Raw genomic sequence first — 17,045 nt, forward strand, 5'->3', positions numbered from 1 at the left:
AAAAGTACCTAGATAAAATGGACCAATGAATAAATAATACTATCATAAATAACTATAATAATTATAATATAGTCAAAGAATCCATTATAGTTTCTTATTTCAAAATGGCCTAAATTACACACAATTTAGGACAAAAGCATTTCGTTTATATTGTCCTTAGCTGGTGAGTGTATCATTCCCACAGAAAAACACAGAAGGAATGCAAGGTTGAGGTTAGAAATAGCCTATATGTTTTGAAGTTGTGCATTTTTAAATGCTCTCATTCTGAGCCCTGTTAAATGTGTCTGTGGTTGCTTTCTTGTTGTGCCAAGTTATTGTTCAAGGACTATTGACAGAAAATGTCTATAAAATAAAAAAACAAGCACTCAACAAAGCAGACGATGTATTTTTATTTTATTTGATGTTGCTTAACAACATCCTTTTGTTTGCCACAGTTTCTCTCCCTTCGTGCTCTTGTTTGCTTTAATATTTGTACGCTGCTGTAGACTTGTACAGTGGGGTGATGATGGGAGATCTTTGGAGACTTAATTAGAATAAAAACAGTTCGAGCTCCAGTCTCTATTTGTGAAAGCGAGTGCTGTATCCAGAACTGAGCGAATGCAGATGACTTAACAAAGCTTTTTTGGGTCTATGAGTGTATTTGCCTCAGTTTTATTAATAACAAACACACATCACAGTTAGCTAATTAAAAAAAGCACAGCCATGTAAGAGCAGTTGAGTGTTGGTACCAAAAGAGTGATGCACGGCCGATGAAATAACATGCAGCTAAGATTTTCCTATGAAGCGACATGAATGCCTTTCTGTGCTGAGAGCCGCAGTGCCAGGCCTCTTAGCACTGTTATTTGGGTGTGTTGGCAGACCAGAGCCTGTTCTCCCATTGAGACTCGCAGTAGGATTTAAAGAGACCCCCAGAGATGAAATTCACATCTTTCATTGCAATGTTTGTTCAGACGTGGTATCGCTGGCGATGTTCACAGCTCTCCTGCAATGTGTCTTGGGAGGGGAATGTCAGACATGGGAGAGAGGTGCGCCCATGTTGTGAGCCCTGTACAGATTATGTCTTGTGTTTTGACAAAAAAATAAACACTCTTAAAAAGCTTAGCCCACTTACACTAAGCTTTGGCATCATAACAGAAAGAGTTGCCACATGTGTTCAATTACACACATCTAACGGAATACAAATATACAAAATTTTTCCTCAATTTGTTGTGTGCTTTTTTTTTTTTCAAACATTTGCATTACACAAAATGCACTATACTTTATATTTTTGTGCCCTAAAAACCTACTGGAATCCACTTAATTTTACAGAAAGCCAGTTCACAAACATAAAAGAGAAAGGGTATACAAAGTGCATTCAAATACTATTCCTATTTTAATACAAGATTCCTTTGTTGTTCTGAATAAACTGAAGCTTTTGACCACTTTATTCTTGCAGATTACCTTGAATATAAATGCTAGGAATGTGTATGTACATAAGAATATTGTCCAAATTAATTCACAATATCAAGCTATGAATTGACAATGTCTTTCATTATCCTTAGCCCCCTGGTATTGCCCTGTGTCCTAAGCAGAACTCGATCTTTGTGTTTGTGATTGCTGAGAAGCAGATTTAAAATCCCTGTAACCTTATTTAAAACACCCTTGTCGTGTCTTGTCATTTAATTTTACCTCAGGCCACTGTGCCATAACTGTGGCCCCATGTGCTTTAATTTGGGCATAATAGCTCAAATGGAGATGCAATCAGTGACGATAAAGCTGTTCTTAGCAGTGAAACTGTTTTTAAATTCAAGAGAGGGATGCCGTCCTCAAGCACCAACAGCTTGAAAGACAAACGACTAATCAATAGATTATCACATTTGCATAATTTAGAAAATGTTTGTGGAGCCAGGAGAATGCACAATTTGCATAGTCATCTTGCGAGCACAGTGGGCGTTCGCCGTGGTCCCAGACACACAAAAGAATAATAACAATGTTCATTCAATCTCGTGCGCCCAGGACAGGGTATCCAGTCTCGAGGCATGTTCCTCAAACTGATTAAAGCTCCTCGAGGCCCCGGTCTTGGGTGGGGGAAGCATTCAAGGTGAAAGCGGCCTGATCGCTACAATGATTGCTGGCCGCCAACTGTTGACTGGATACGGTAGCATTGTCCTGGCGTTCATCAATAAATCATTATCGTGGCTCACTCTCAAGTCAGTATGTGTATCGATGGTGTGATTATACGGCACAGATAAGAGACTGGGATGTTGTTTATTCACGTATAAAGTTACCTGCGATTGCTGGAGTCATCTGTGTCCCGGCTACTAAAGTTCAGTGAAACAACCACCAAATAAAAGCTTTTTATCATTGTTATTTTTATTATATTTTATGTTTTAATATCTTTCTGTACAGTTTTTCCTTGGTTTATGCAATTTGAACTGCGGGGATAAAGGTTAATTTCTCATTGTATGTTTTCATCATTATAAATGATTTCTGTGTTGTTCTTTTAGATTTTGATACTTCATGAAACATTGTGGCCAAATAGTCCATTTCAAGTCAAAGCACGACAAAGTTAAGTTCAGAATTCTGCATGGAGAAATTTCCCATTGATCATTTTTGAAATAAAACATATCTCGCATCAGTGATCATAGACTGAAGGGGTACCAGTGGGTGACCAATGGCCAGAACGGTCCCAGGGCTTAGAGGGAGGTCTCTTGGGTCGAGATTGAGTAGCACCAGCTGACCTTTTGTTGGTAAGGTCATATGACAACCAGCCTCGGTCTTTCCTCCTGTTACTTTCCCAATTAATCATTACAAAAATAAAATCGACATAATTTCAAGTGGAATAGGATGCAATTTAAATCTAAATGTTGTGCATGATGTTTAGAAGTGATATAGGCCTCTATAGATTTGTTTTGTGTGTGTATATATCTCTATCCTGCTGTTAGGATGCTGCTCACTGGAGAGAAATCGAAATGTTGACCATGTGAAGCAGATTGCATTTGTAAAGTGACTTTAGGGGTTTTACAGTTAATAAAAGATTTCTGCAGGAACTTTACAGGCTCGTCTCATCACTTAGCAGTCCTTTAGGCCACACGGGGGACTGCGTCCCTTTTGCCGACAGCTCCGGGAAGGTGTTATTATTCTTTAAACACAACATTCCTAATGGCTTTGAAGAGACATGGATGTGAGGTTATAGGCAATGACAGATCTGGGATCACCCAGGACGGAGGGAGCAAACTCTGGCTCTGCCTGGTGAGATGTACTGTAAGGCCGCCGAGGAGCCAGGTCCAGGACATGGCTGACTAATTCTGGCTAATTGCAGCCTGCGTGGGTCAGGGATGCGAGATGTGCCTACCATCAGGTCAGGGCAGCATCAATCTTGGGGCTGAGCACAAAGGCCGAGGCCCGGGACAATGGGGCAACAATGGCAGCAGTCAGCCCGTGTGTCACTGTGGGGTTAGCACCTCTCGAAAGGGTAGTGATCAGGAGAGCCAGGCTTTGTACTCGCATAATGCTTGTGTGACACTTCGCACAATACAGCGCACATTTATAACACCCAGGATCTGAAATAGCGTGCTGTTCTTCAAGATCCGTTTCATAGAAATTTTGTGACAATGTTTTTTTGCACGAAACGTATTTTGCTATGTGTAACCTAATCCATTGCAACCTGTCTCTGAGACGTGTTCAGTGTGCTTATGAGTGAGGAAGGGGTAGTTTGGTGGAGATGCACGCCAAGTTTACACTAAGTTTTAAATGCAGAATTAGTTCCTAGTCATGGTTATTTGAAATATTATAATGTATCAGTGTTTTCCCCAGTGTTTATGTATGTGTAGTGTAGTGTTATAGTCCTGTATAGAATAAGGTACAGGAAATGTAAAAGATTTTACCTAAGGCATGCTTTCATTTACTTATTGATTATTTTGAGAATAAGCCTTAGTAACATAAATATCTATAATTAAAGGGAGGCTAGGGCAGTCAAATAGAAACAGTACATTTTGTATTTCATTGCATTGCTATAACGATTTTGGATCTGTGACGGAAAGTTTACCCGATAGTGTAGAAACGTGATCTTATCCGTATGGAGTTGTACATGCATCTTAACATTCAGCTCTATAGAGATGACAGACCTGGGGAATATGCCTGGTAGTTCATCACTATAAAGAGCAGATCATGCCTAAAGAGCAGATGTTTTAAAATGCAATGTGGAAGAATATGGACTGTTATTTAAAAGAGTTTGCCCATTCAGTTTTATAAATGTATATATATATATATATATATGAGTTTGTCTGTGTTTAAGAGAAGTATATTGCTTTTGATAAAAAATAATATATAAGAAAAGAATACTAGAAATACCTATGAACCAAGCTAAAATTGGTTTGTTTGCATAAAAACACTAGATGAAATCAGGGGTTGGGGTCCCTTTGACCCACATCATGGGTTGACATGTCAGACCATTTGTCTCTGATACTGAGCACTGGATGTGACAAACCTCAGGGACCAATAGGGACACTGGCTTCTGTGTTTCTGGTGCTAGGGGGTGAGGTTCAGGGGGTTTTGCCTCACTACTCCATTGTGACCCTCAGTGAGGTCAGGCATTGATTACCCGTTTCTTCCCTTCAGGACTCAACACATTGCCCCAATACAGAGATTTCACTTGAGATCTTTAGTGAAGGGAAACTGACAAACAAATTAAACAAAAGACCTTGAACAAGAGAATGGACAATTGAGGAGGAAATACTCAACTAGAGACGCTGCTTGTAAAAAGCCTGTAGTCCGTAATGAAAAGGAACCTTTTGATCTTTTGGTTTTGATAACTTGGTGAATAGCTAGTAAAGCAAGATTACAGTTTGCTATGATGACTAATGGACTACAACTGATGATTTACAGGAATCGGTTTCTTCATCTGAGAGGTGTAGCTTGTTGTGACAGTACGTGAGGCAGGTGTGTAGTAGTATGGCAGTCTTCAACTCTGGGAGTCCCAGTGGGGTTACAGGACAACGCCTGGGAATACCCTACATTACAAATTATCTGTGCTTCATATTGACAGTGCAGTTACATCAGTCCTTCTTGCAAACTCACATTCTCTACAAAAGCTTTCAACGTGTTCTTTTCAGTTTAAACAGATCATCACATAGTGGTAGTCAGGGCCGATCATATGCTACATATCAACAACTGCCGTTTTGAGCGTGAGCTTGTGGGGTTGTCCCCTTATTTTAGTAATGGCTCCTGTGGTACTATTAATCAATGACGGGAGGCCCGGCGCTCCAGAGAGGATAGGAAAACAAGCCTGAGAAATGATGGTTTCTGCTCAATTGAAATGCAAATATTTGAAACGCATCCCCCTTTGTTATGATTTCCTGAAATATGTGTATTCCTGCGGACGGGCACATCCTGCGCTGATGGAAAAAACAACCCTGTAGTCATGGTTTGATTCACGAAGATAAAACCTCACCCTCAGCCCGTAATGTCTAAAACAAATGTGCCGGTCCTGTCAGGGGCTGGAGCTTCACATTTTGCAGAATATTTGTGATGGTTCTGCTGTACTGTACATCCCTGTGTCAATGGACTCCATATGACAGTGTGCCATATGGGTTTAGTGTAGCGTTAACCATGTGTCAAAGGTCATCCAAGAGCTATATTTGTTAATGTTTATTTTGAGTTTGCTACAGTAATATTGTTGAATATGAATACATTAAGAATATCAGTTATCTCTATACTACATTCCCATGTCAGAGTCAGATCAAGAGGTAAATCTATATAAAAGGCTTTCAAAGTAAATAATATATGTTCTGTGATTGTGTAAATTTATCAAAAGTGAACTTGATCATGTGTTTGTGTGTTTGTATATAGGCTATATAAATTATACGTACATTGCATATTGGTGCAGCCAGACAGAACAGGCTTTTAATTTTTTTAATTGAAGTTCCAGCATGTTAATAAGCGATTGTTTCCTCACCAGTTTAAAGCCTTGTCCTTGCATTGTTCTTTGCTAAATCCTAATCTTAGAAGAAAGGTAAGCGTTAATCGCACCGTGATTCTGTGAAACATCTGCTAAGAACAGTAATCTGTGTCTGTTCCAGTTGGCGGGCCGGTCGTGACATTCTGGGACATGCAGAACAATAATTTACTTGGGCGCAGGAAAAGACAGAGACTTGCTATTTGTTTTGTTTTTTGTGGTGTTGATAACAGAATCGAATCAGGGGGGGAATGGTGCTTGTGTCCTATTAATTCCCCCTCTCGGCATTACACACTTCTGTGTCTTGATATGAATGTCCTTACACTTCAGACCTGTATTGTTTTGATTTTGTTTTTGTTTTCCTGGGAATGTTGTCACATGTGAAAACACTAGAATACTACTTTAAAAAGTCAAAGCAGAGCCATAACAATATCACACTGGAAAAATAAAAACGATTTATTTAATGTATACTGTATTCATATTAAACCAAGAACACAGTGTTTGTGGCTTCCAACATTCTCCTTCCAAAAACAGTCAAACTCTGCTGTCCTGTATATGTCTCGATACAGACGTGTTCAAAGATTACATTTATTTCTCAACAGTTTCACTGTTTACAAGTGAAAACTTGGTTGGCTTCTCCAAAGTTTGTGAATGATTTGCTCTTGAATACGACTACCTGTTTGAATTGAATTTATTACATTTTGCTGTTTGAGTGAGAGTATAAACTGTAAGTATAAGTGTAACGATCATACGTGGTGCCCTTTCTCCTTTGTAAAATATTTACTATCATTTGTAGATCTGAAAGCGTCTCTGCTCTCAACTCAACTCAACTCAAGTCTTTTGACCTTTTTTGACAGCTCAGTTTAGTGTCCCCACAATCCTATTTGACCACAATGCTAGAAGTAAATGCTAAGTTTCTTTAGAGCCTATTTTGTACAGCTTTTATTTTTTAATGTAAAAATATGAGTAATATTTTACTCTTTTGCATTTTTCTTCCCCCAGTATAAGTAATTGTCTCAAACAATGCTTTGATTTGGAAGGATTACTGTCATATTAATGGGTCTGGGGCCAGGACTTATGTTGAGGACTTATTTAGGCATGTGTTTTGATGCAATTTACATTTTTTTTCTCTCGTTCACTGTGTGTGTGGTTTTCAGCTAATCGTGGGTGGAACTGAAGCAATCTGGTTTAAATTAGTTGGATTTTTTGTATACTGAAAGTGCCATGGAAACCTGAAACATTTCTTTATTAGGATTTGTGTTTTGTTGTTAATATTTAAGATGCTCTGTGAGTTTGTATTTGGTCTACTCAGAGCAATTCTGTGGATCTGTATATTTGCTCAGTTGATGAACAGGCTGTTGTAAAGCAAATACATGTTTTTTTTTTTTATCCCTTGTGCTTTACTGACAGAGTCACAACTTTTGAATGGCAATGCAAACTAAGTCTATGTTGTGTCATGAGTTGTGCATGGTCAGAAAAGTCTTTGTGAATTTACTTTGAACACACACGGGTTTTAAAGGCCAGAAAGCTTTCAGGCTGATAACACATCAGTGATTTTGGTCCGAGATGCATTGCTCAAATCTCAGCATTTGTAAAAAAATATATATAAATGTAGTTACGGCTGAATAATACATTTACTGACAATTCACCACATTTAAGTGCCACATCAGTGGGAAAGATAGATAGATATGGGAGAGTTCTATCTATCTATCTCTATCTATCTATCTATCTATCTATCTATCTATCTATCTATCTATCTATCTATCTATAAGATAAGGTTCAGTACATTTAAGGATAAAATGCTGTGACTATTAATGTATGTGTGCCATAAAACTTTTAATGTTTCCTGAGTCCTTTCAGAACAGGAGATAAAAAAAAAAAAACTGATAAATCGGCACAGGATCGTTCTGCGGGAAAGACTTGGACATGAATTTTTCTCATTATATATATCATGATTAGTAATAATTAAAAATACACAATGTACTTAATCCACTGAGGTCATGGTAAGACAAGAATTGTGCATCGTGAAAAGCTGATCTGCCTCAGCATGCGGTACTCTACATCACAGCACCACTACCGAGATGGGGGAGGCACCCCGTATGAATATATACCAACAAATTTCAATCTATATGAAACAGGGCTGGCAGAAATGCCACATGTGAACCATTAGTCCCAGGAAGGAACTGAAAAAGACAAAAGGACTCAAACGCACCCCCTTGAGTATATTAAAGCTGGAGCAGGTGGTTGCCACACCGATGCCTCATCGTTGACTGTAATCAAATACATTTTGCAGGAAGTTTGAATTTGCCTGGTACTACTGTTACTCACGCCATCGCATCTGCTGTTACCAGCTTCTGACTGGGCATAGGAGAGAGATTCACAGATTCCTTTATTATTATTTTGGTGCCACCTCAAGTATGTGCCCAGGATGGGTGTTGTTTATTTTATGAAGGAGTGGGCCGTGTCTTCTACACAGTAGGAACCATATAACCTTCCCATTGTCTCTCACTGGTCGATGCCAACCTTTTCAAGCGATGGTACAATAAATGTTTTTGTTTTCTTCTCTAAATAATCCAAACCATAATGTAAAGAGAATCAATAGAAAAGTTTTTTTTAACAACTAATGTTTATTTAAACATGCAAATATAAAATCTATTTTAATGAAGAGGAAAGGGGGAATAAATATTGATTAATGAGCAATATTGATACTAGTAATGAGTTCTGACTGGGTTTTCAGTATCTGGTTTCAGTCATTAAACTCCTAAGTGCTTTGCCATATTTCCTGGGTTTTCATTTAAAGAGGTGTTGGGAGATTAATTGTTCACAGTGAAATGCCTGCGTTACCCATTGTTCTGCACTTTAAAACACTTGGACACTAGTCAATAAATAGTCTATTTGCAAATATTACATATATAAATTATTGATGTCCCACGATAGCTCACAATGTGTTTTGTTTTTCTCCTTTTTGATGGGAGGTCAATTTGAATATGATGTTTCACACGGAGACACCAAAGCACGAGCAACCTTTTTTTCAGCGACCTTGCTACCTTTGCATTGCTTTTCCAGTTGTAACACATAGAGGCTTGTTTACCGGCAGTGGTACAGAGGAGCAGTGTTCACCGCGATCGCATTTGGCTCCAGGCTACAGCTTCCCAATAGGAGAGAGGGCTCAACTGGAAGAGCAATTAGCACAGACTGCTGGCAATTTCTGGACACCTCCCTCAGAGAGAGGAGACAAATATGTTCGTGGGAAGTTTCACTAAATAGTTCTGTGGCCCTCATACCCACATCCCAGCTCGTTTCTATCACAGATAGTGCACAGGGATACTTTCAACAGTTAAAGAGAAATGCCACTGGCTATTTAAGGAAGCAATCTATCCGTGTTTTCAGCTTCCCTGTGTTTGCTAGGGGCAATGCTTAAAAGCTTATAAGTGTTTGCCAGGAGTGAGCCATGTGTTCTTGAGAGCCATTCTTTTGCTGTTTGGTTTTTAAAGATATGGCTTCACTAACTGTAGAATTCAGAAAAAAACATGCATTTGCAAGAAGCATAGATTCATATATCTTAAATTGATTAAATTTTCTTAGCGCTGATTCAAAAGATTGCTTTTTTGAATTTCTTTCTCTATAAAAATATGTAAAAAAAACTAAAAAAAACTAAAAATGAAATGAATGGCTGCAACTAGAACTGTTTGTGTTTGCAAATAATAAAAGCTTTCCAACTGATGCCATTTTCATATCTCAGAAGCATGGTCAATCAGCATTTCAGTGCTGGAACGGATAGTTTTTTCATATAGATATTATGCATAACAAGACATTCTGTCAGAGTAAATCTATAGAGAACTGATGATCAGGCCAATGAAATTTTACTTTTAAATGTTGATTTTTTTATGGAAAGAGTGAATTTAAGACCTGTGTGTTTTGCATTTCCTATCTTTCTCGAATAATAAGGCATTAACTTCACATTCGCATTCAGCAATCACATCCACAGCACCAACAGGACAATATCACACCAGCATGTTCAATGATCCAATACATAAAACATTGCTTCAGAAATCTAATAAGTTCTGAAGGGGGTGGGGGGGAAGCTCCCCCTCCAAAAAAACAACAACAAAAAAACATCCATCTGTTCCACGGTCTTTGTAATGAAAAACAGCAGTGCTTGTGCAGTAATAAGGGGAATCACATTGTAGAGTTTCATATGATTAGAATGGGAATGAGAATAAATGTACTCGCACACAAAATAAAACACGAGGCAATTACATACGCTGACGGGTCCGCTGGCCACGAACACTGCCACCAGCCTGCAGATCTGTGTTTCAAATGACCTAGAAAGATTTCATTTGTTACTCTGTGGCTGTTTCACAGCAGAGAACATACAGAGAGTTAACCTCATCAACACAATGCTGCAGTGTACCCCAGCACAGTTATTTTAGCAAAATAAAACCACCAATGCAAGATGTTACCAATAATGTGAACTGTTCAGGGTAGTTTAGATGATTTTTTTGTGTGTGGTAAATATAGAAAAGAAGAAATAGATGAATACATTATAATTACAATATTGTTTAAAATTATCTATTTTGTTGTCACTGGCTTCGTGACATCAGACCACTTCTCTGTCTCTTTTTTTAAGAATTTAAGATACTGTATCTCACAAACGTACAAATATGAGTTTTTTTGGGAAAGTTTAATGTTGTTATCAGTGCTTCTGTGTGAATACAAGATCAAAAGTGTATGAAAGAGCAGGATATACAATATATAACAGGAGGGGTCAGAGTTCCTACACAGTTTCACCCCAGGACCAATGAGCAAGACTCCCGAGTCCGAGGGTATTTGAACGTGTCCCGGGCTGTTTCGCTGCCCTGTTTCACTCGACTGGTGGAGTTGTCACTTGGCTGTGAAAAGCATCTCCAGGAGGAAGCTGTGCCTTTTTCTTTACGGCTTTCCAGGCACTTTGCATTCCTGTTAATCTAATCGGGGATCTCAGTCACGCTTTCCTCTCTCTCTCTATCAGTCAGTGTCTCAGTCTCAGGCCTAGGATTAGGATTTCCCCCCCGTCTCTGTGCTGTCTGCGGCCGGGACGATGGCTCAACTGCACTGTCGCCTCTCCTGGCCTCCGCAGTGACGTGTCTCTCCTGCGTTTCCATCCGAGCGATCTGTCTGTAGTTTTATGGTGCACTTATCTGTGGACCTGTCCAGAGCTCTTCAAATACCCTATTTAAACCTCATTCTAATAAGAAACTACGGCTGCATCCTTTATTTGTTGATGTGTATTAAACTGGTTTGTTTCCAGGTGTGCCACTGGTTTGTAGCCGGGCCCAGAGCTGTGGACCCAAATGTTGTGTTTCGGGCTTCCCCCGTGCTTCATCGAGGTCCATTTTTCCGCAGATACAATGTGACTGTGTGGGTATGTAGACTGTGAGAGTGAGGCCACATCCTCTCTCTGTCTGCAGGGTGGGGGGATCTCTCTGTCAGTGTGTCAGTCAGGAAGCAGACGCTCGAGGAATCTGGGGAATTCCTCCGGATCACGCTGCCTTCTTGGCTCTTGTGAAGAGAGAGGAAAGCTCCTGGACATACAGCGCACAGAAACCCACAAACAATTTTCGCTGCACCTTAGCCAGGGGGCGAATGTGAGAATATAAGCATTTATTTCACTTGGACGAGTGCTATACAGACTGCTGCTCTGCTGAGGACCAAAAGCAATGTGTATATATTTTTTTTGCAGTGTCAAAAAAATAAAAATAGGAATATAAATAGATGTAGACAGATAGATTGATAATGTAGTGTTACTTAAAATGTATTTGTAAAGTATTTTAGGGAAGTTCAGGCATGCAATGTAAGTCTGGTGAGTCTGCAAAATCTCTCATTAATTACTTTTTACAGCCCTGGAAAAATAATGCTGATTTTTATTGCCCTGAGGCCTTTTTTCCAAAATAATTTGCATTTTTTCTTATCTCATAAACGTTGCTTAAAATATGCAGATTTTTATTATTTGTTCATGTTCTGTGTGCATTGTAATGTTTTTAAAGCTTTTTAAATGATGAACTCAACAGTAATAAAGACATTCGTAAACAGATTGTTTTATTAGTTTTTTCTGGATTAAAAGCTGTTTATTTAATTTATAACAAGAGATAAATCACATTGACAACGTTTTGCATGCTGAGCCTTCATATGCAAAATTCCTGCTTTTCTTCAGGGACAGCGTGGTGGATTAGGAGGCTGATAAAGCAATCGTGTACTTTTTATGTTAGTTTTTTCCCCTTAGCCTGCATGTGCCGAGTCCTGAGATCCTATCAAACCATTTGGCTCCTTCACCTTTTTCACTGACGCAACAGTTTAAGGCAACGCTACAACCACATGTTTTGTTTCTTTGTGTAGTCATGTCTGGTCTGTCTATTCAGTGCATTTGTTGGGTTTTATTTCACTTAATTGAAGTTCAAACCAGACTTTACATCAGCCTGCTATAGTTCTGCAAATGAAAGGCTCTGTTTTATAGTCGTTTTCAAAAACAGTAACAGTGCTACAACGATACAGTCATGACACACATTATGTCATCCATTAAACAAGTGCTTGTTAATGAGTACTTCTCCATATTGGAGTGAATGTTTAACATATTAAGTCATCGAACCCAGAGAAGATGAGGCAGCTGTCCTGATAATAGTCTGTGTGGATCTATAGGTATCCTGCATATGTTCTGGGTTTTCAGAAGACTTTTTGGGAACCTTGTCACAAAACCTTGGCGAAAGAAGTCAATCAAGTCATATAATTTGTGTTGTTTTAGTTGTTTGTTGTTGTTGATGCAGTTTTTATTAAGTTTTTCTTTTACTTTGCTTGGTCTCCTTGGTCTCCTAAAGTCGGTCAGGGCTCCGACATTATAAATCACCCTTGTCACCAGTGAAACTTCCCCATTGCTTGAATTACTGCTGACACATCTGTAGAAAATTTACCGTGAAATTGTGTGGCTCCTGCACAACAGCGGCCATCTGCTTCTCCCTGTGCTGTCCTGTGCCATGGCTTCGGTCTGAAGGTCCTGCTGTTGGCCAAGGAACTAGCACTGACCACATAACTTCAGACAAAAAAAACGCACAAAGCCGAATGCCACATTTGGTAGAATAATACAAAAGAATATTCTCTATCTGTACATTTAGACATAGGTGTGCTTTATAGTGTTGACTTTGACTCTATTTTATAGCATTCACACGAAGGAATTTGGTTACATTTACCAGCTATGTTCATTTTAAAATGTCAGTATTCAAATTGTATAAATTTAGGGTAGTCTAGGTCATCAAAGTGTATTTCATACAAGCTGTAATAAAATTATATAGAATTGTGTAACAGTCTGTCTTGAAAGTCCTTTGTAGACATGTTTCCTGTAGATGTTCTCCTCAATCAGCAAATAACACGCTATTGTTATTTTACATTATAATTTCAAGTGATTGGATAATTCAATAGTGGATTCACTTAATTAATTTTACAAGTTAAGACTGCAGTATCATTCTCACAGACAGCAGGGTTTAATCTACTGCAAGATCCTGGGGCCAGAGACGGTAATTACATGGTACACATCTCTCAAATGAATGAAGAAACACAAACGACTCTTAACAGGGTATGGAAAAAAATCAGCGATGCACCAAGGAGTGTTTTCCAAGCTTAGTCATCTAAACGAGAAATATTAAAGATGTGTGTTGACTCTATTGAATCTATATGTTGTTTATTATTAATTTAAAGACGTCTCCTAAGACAGCTAAACAGTTGTGGTTGATTCTCTGAAAAAGTGTAAATGACTGAACGGATCTGCCAGTAGATACAATAAGAAGAACTAAGCAGGGACTAGGTGTCCTTCAGGCCTTGGAAACTGTCCAAATCATCAACCATATCATGAAAATATGCCTTTAAACGACCAAGCCAAGGGTCTGATGCCAGCCTACCATTCATAAAAGGTGTCATGTTTGATCACGACAGATATGTGAGGTTCAGCCCTTGCAATCAAAGTCTTTGTTTATGGTTTCAGATCAGAATTTTTTAAGGAGGTCCTTGCCTTTTTTTTCAACAATAAGAAAGAAATTTAAGATATTTATGCATAATTAAGAGACTTTAATATCAATGGGCAGCCGAGTCCCAGATCACTCCTCTAGACTTCGGGGAATGACTTTTTCGCTCTGCTCAGTATGAAGTCTCAGCAACCTGAAATCATTCCAGAATAATTATTTAATTCGATCTATGTTGAGATTCTGATCCAATGTGTATAAATCAGATTAAAATTATGTCTTAATTTCTTCAGAACTGGAAGTGTATTGCACTAATGTATGCCGAATATTGTTTTTGTCTTAAAGCTTACTAGAGTTCTGAATTCTCACAGGATTTAGTATTCCACCCGAACTGAAGTCAAATAATTAAATTTTCTGCAGAATACGCCTTGACTGAAGTAGAACCAGATTAATTTAAAGTAAAAAGCAATGTACCATTTCAAATATGCGTCGCTACCTTGATACCTTTTTATATATATAATGATCATCAGAAAAAGAGGCAGGTACATTGAAAATCTACCCGACTCCTTCGCCCAGGTCACAGTAGTGGTAGAGAATCAAAATTTCCTCTCCAATGGCGCTAGACCTCTAGGCACCATGGCTTACAATTCACAACAAAAAAGATGTCCTCCAACAAAGATCTCTCCCTTGTGAGCTCCATTCACCACCGTCTCATCATTCCCCCACTGTTATACACGGCTCTCACTTAATAGGGCCTATATTTGAGGGAATTAATTTAATTGGCCTTGTAGTGTGAAACCAAAGCCTTTTGAAATTCTTTTTATATCCTCCTCTTCCATACATTGTGGCCCTAATGAATAAATTCTCCCCCTCGCTCCCCTTATATGGCACTTTCTGTCACCCTTTCTCCAGTTTTTCCTTCCCCACTGTCCCCCTTTTGGATGCGTCGGCTTTGAACACTGAGAGGCTGATTAGTCACGGGCTGTTTTTGTCCGGGTGAGGTAACCACAGTCCACTTGTTGCCGGGCTCCCTGTCTGCACTTGTCACTCACGCTCGCTGGGTTTGCGGGCCCTCTCCCTTTCGCCTCTCCTTCTGTCCCAACCCCCCCCCCCCCCCGAGTGAGTTCTTATAAGGGGGGCCCTGTGTGCCCTGGCAACCTGTGAATCGCCAGCGTGCCGAGACAGGTGTGGGCACTATCAAAATAAACACTGCTGCATTCATTCCTGCTCGGAGGAAAAAACCTAAGAAAATAAAAGTGCACGGATGCTGAACTTAAACACAGAACCCCTATATCATTGTTTTATGTGCAGGGTTTCTCCTGGCCTTTTTATCCGCCTGGGGCCTCCGCGAGATAACAAATAAACCTGTGTGTCTCTGTTTCTGTATCTATATATGTTGAGGCTCAAATTAATGAAATCCTACATGCCCTGGCATTTTATCTCAGTTTTTCCCATGACGCTATTATCCCCCCAATAGCACTGTATGGCAACACACTAGGGTCAAAATAGTGCAGCTCTGTGTTGGTTGTTTTTACAAGTGTTCACTGTAGTATCCAGTGTTTGTGTATATATGTGTTGTGTGTGAGTCCACAGTTTAGGTTTCTGTGAAGTAAGATAAGAAATTATCACAAAAGTTCCAAGCATATTAGGAAGAAGTTCATATGAGAATATTTTAAAATGATATTCATGAAGACTCTTTGGCCTACCTTCACGCCGAAGTCTTGGGTCGCACACTTTTTCTCACAGGGGTCAGCCCAGGGAAAGGCTGAGTGTCTACGACAGAGGCGTTAGATAACAACCTGACATCGGACACGCACGCAGACCTGCCGTCCTGTCAGACTGCATTATTTTCATGGTACCACTCTTTCGATTTGTGCGGTTTGTTCGACCACAGCACAGTAACACGATCCACGGCAAAGTAAACACAGATTGGAGCGGCAGAGGATCCAGTCGCAAGTTACATAATAATGTTATATTTAGCCTCAACTTGGCTGGCAAACGTTGGAAACTTGATATAGGTTGAATGTTTTGCAGGCAGAGCAACGTATGCATAGAATGGACAATACTCCGCCTGCTGGCTTCTGACAGACTTGGACAACATAGCAGCTCATTAATAATGTCTGCAAGATGTAAACCTGAACAAATATCTGTAAATGTGGAGCATAAGAATAAAATGTGAAACCTTTAAGTTTAAGTCATAGTTACACGCAGGTAAGTGCTGAGATACCTACTCTTCTTTATAAATGCACCCTGTCTGTCACATTACCTGTGGAACATTCTGCTCAGAAACAAATCCGTCTGTGGTTTTGGGACTTTGAGAGTGATCCGCAACTGAAATGACATCTGTGGTCAGATGCCGTGTCTTTGTGAAGCTGCTGATTTGCGAAAATGGAAACCCATGAGGAGCAACAGGCCACATTTGGGTAGCTTCTCCTTTCCGTTTGGATTTCCTCCACAGAAATCTCTCTGGACTGGTCAGTGCCTCGGGCTTCTTCTGTTTCTGTGACCACCGAGTATGAGGGATTGTTATCAGACCTTAGAAGGCTTTGTCTTCACACTGTTGGGCAGATGGACAGGTAATAGACAGGATTCAGTTGTTTATTTCTCACGAGGGATCATCTTTTCGCTGCAAGTTTCCAGTTATATGTAATCTGTTTTCCTGTTGTGTCCTAATTGTCTGTTTACATACTGAAGTTCAAGACCAACCCCATTACTGTTTATCCTGCTGCCTATCTTCAGCGAAAAGACGAAAAGACTTCTCAAACTTTTTCTGGCCTCCGTACGTATGGTTATATCACAGACCGATTAGCTATTCAGAGATTTTAAGATTGCCATTCAATAATTTATTTGAAAGAATTTTGAATTGTGGGCTTTCCCATCTCAGTCTCTGTTCAGATGCATTTGATAGGCACCTTGTTTCAGGTATGAGCTGCATCTAACCCCATGAGAGGAATAAATCGCTTATTCTTTGTCTTGTGTCATCCAGCTAATTTATTATGTGCTCTACAATGGAAGTGAATTGATTTATGCCATTTTCATTGATACGGCATAAAATCCATCGATCTCCAGCCAGTCACACCATCGACCGCTGTGCAATCGCACTTAATGAATCAGCCCTGTCACGA

This window comes from Amia ocellicauda, chromosome 5, assembly GCF_036373705.1.
Source record: "Amia ocellicauda isolate fAmiCal2 chromosome 5, fAmiCal2.hap1, whole genome shotgun sequence".
In the NCBI taxonomy this organism is placed as follows: domain Eukaryota; kingdom Metazoa; phylum Chordata; class Actinopteri; order Amiiformes; family Amiidae; genus Amia; species Amia ocellicauda.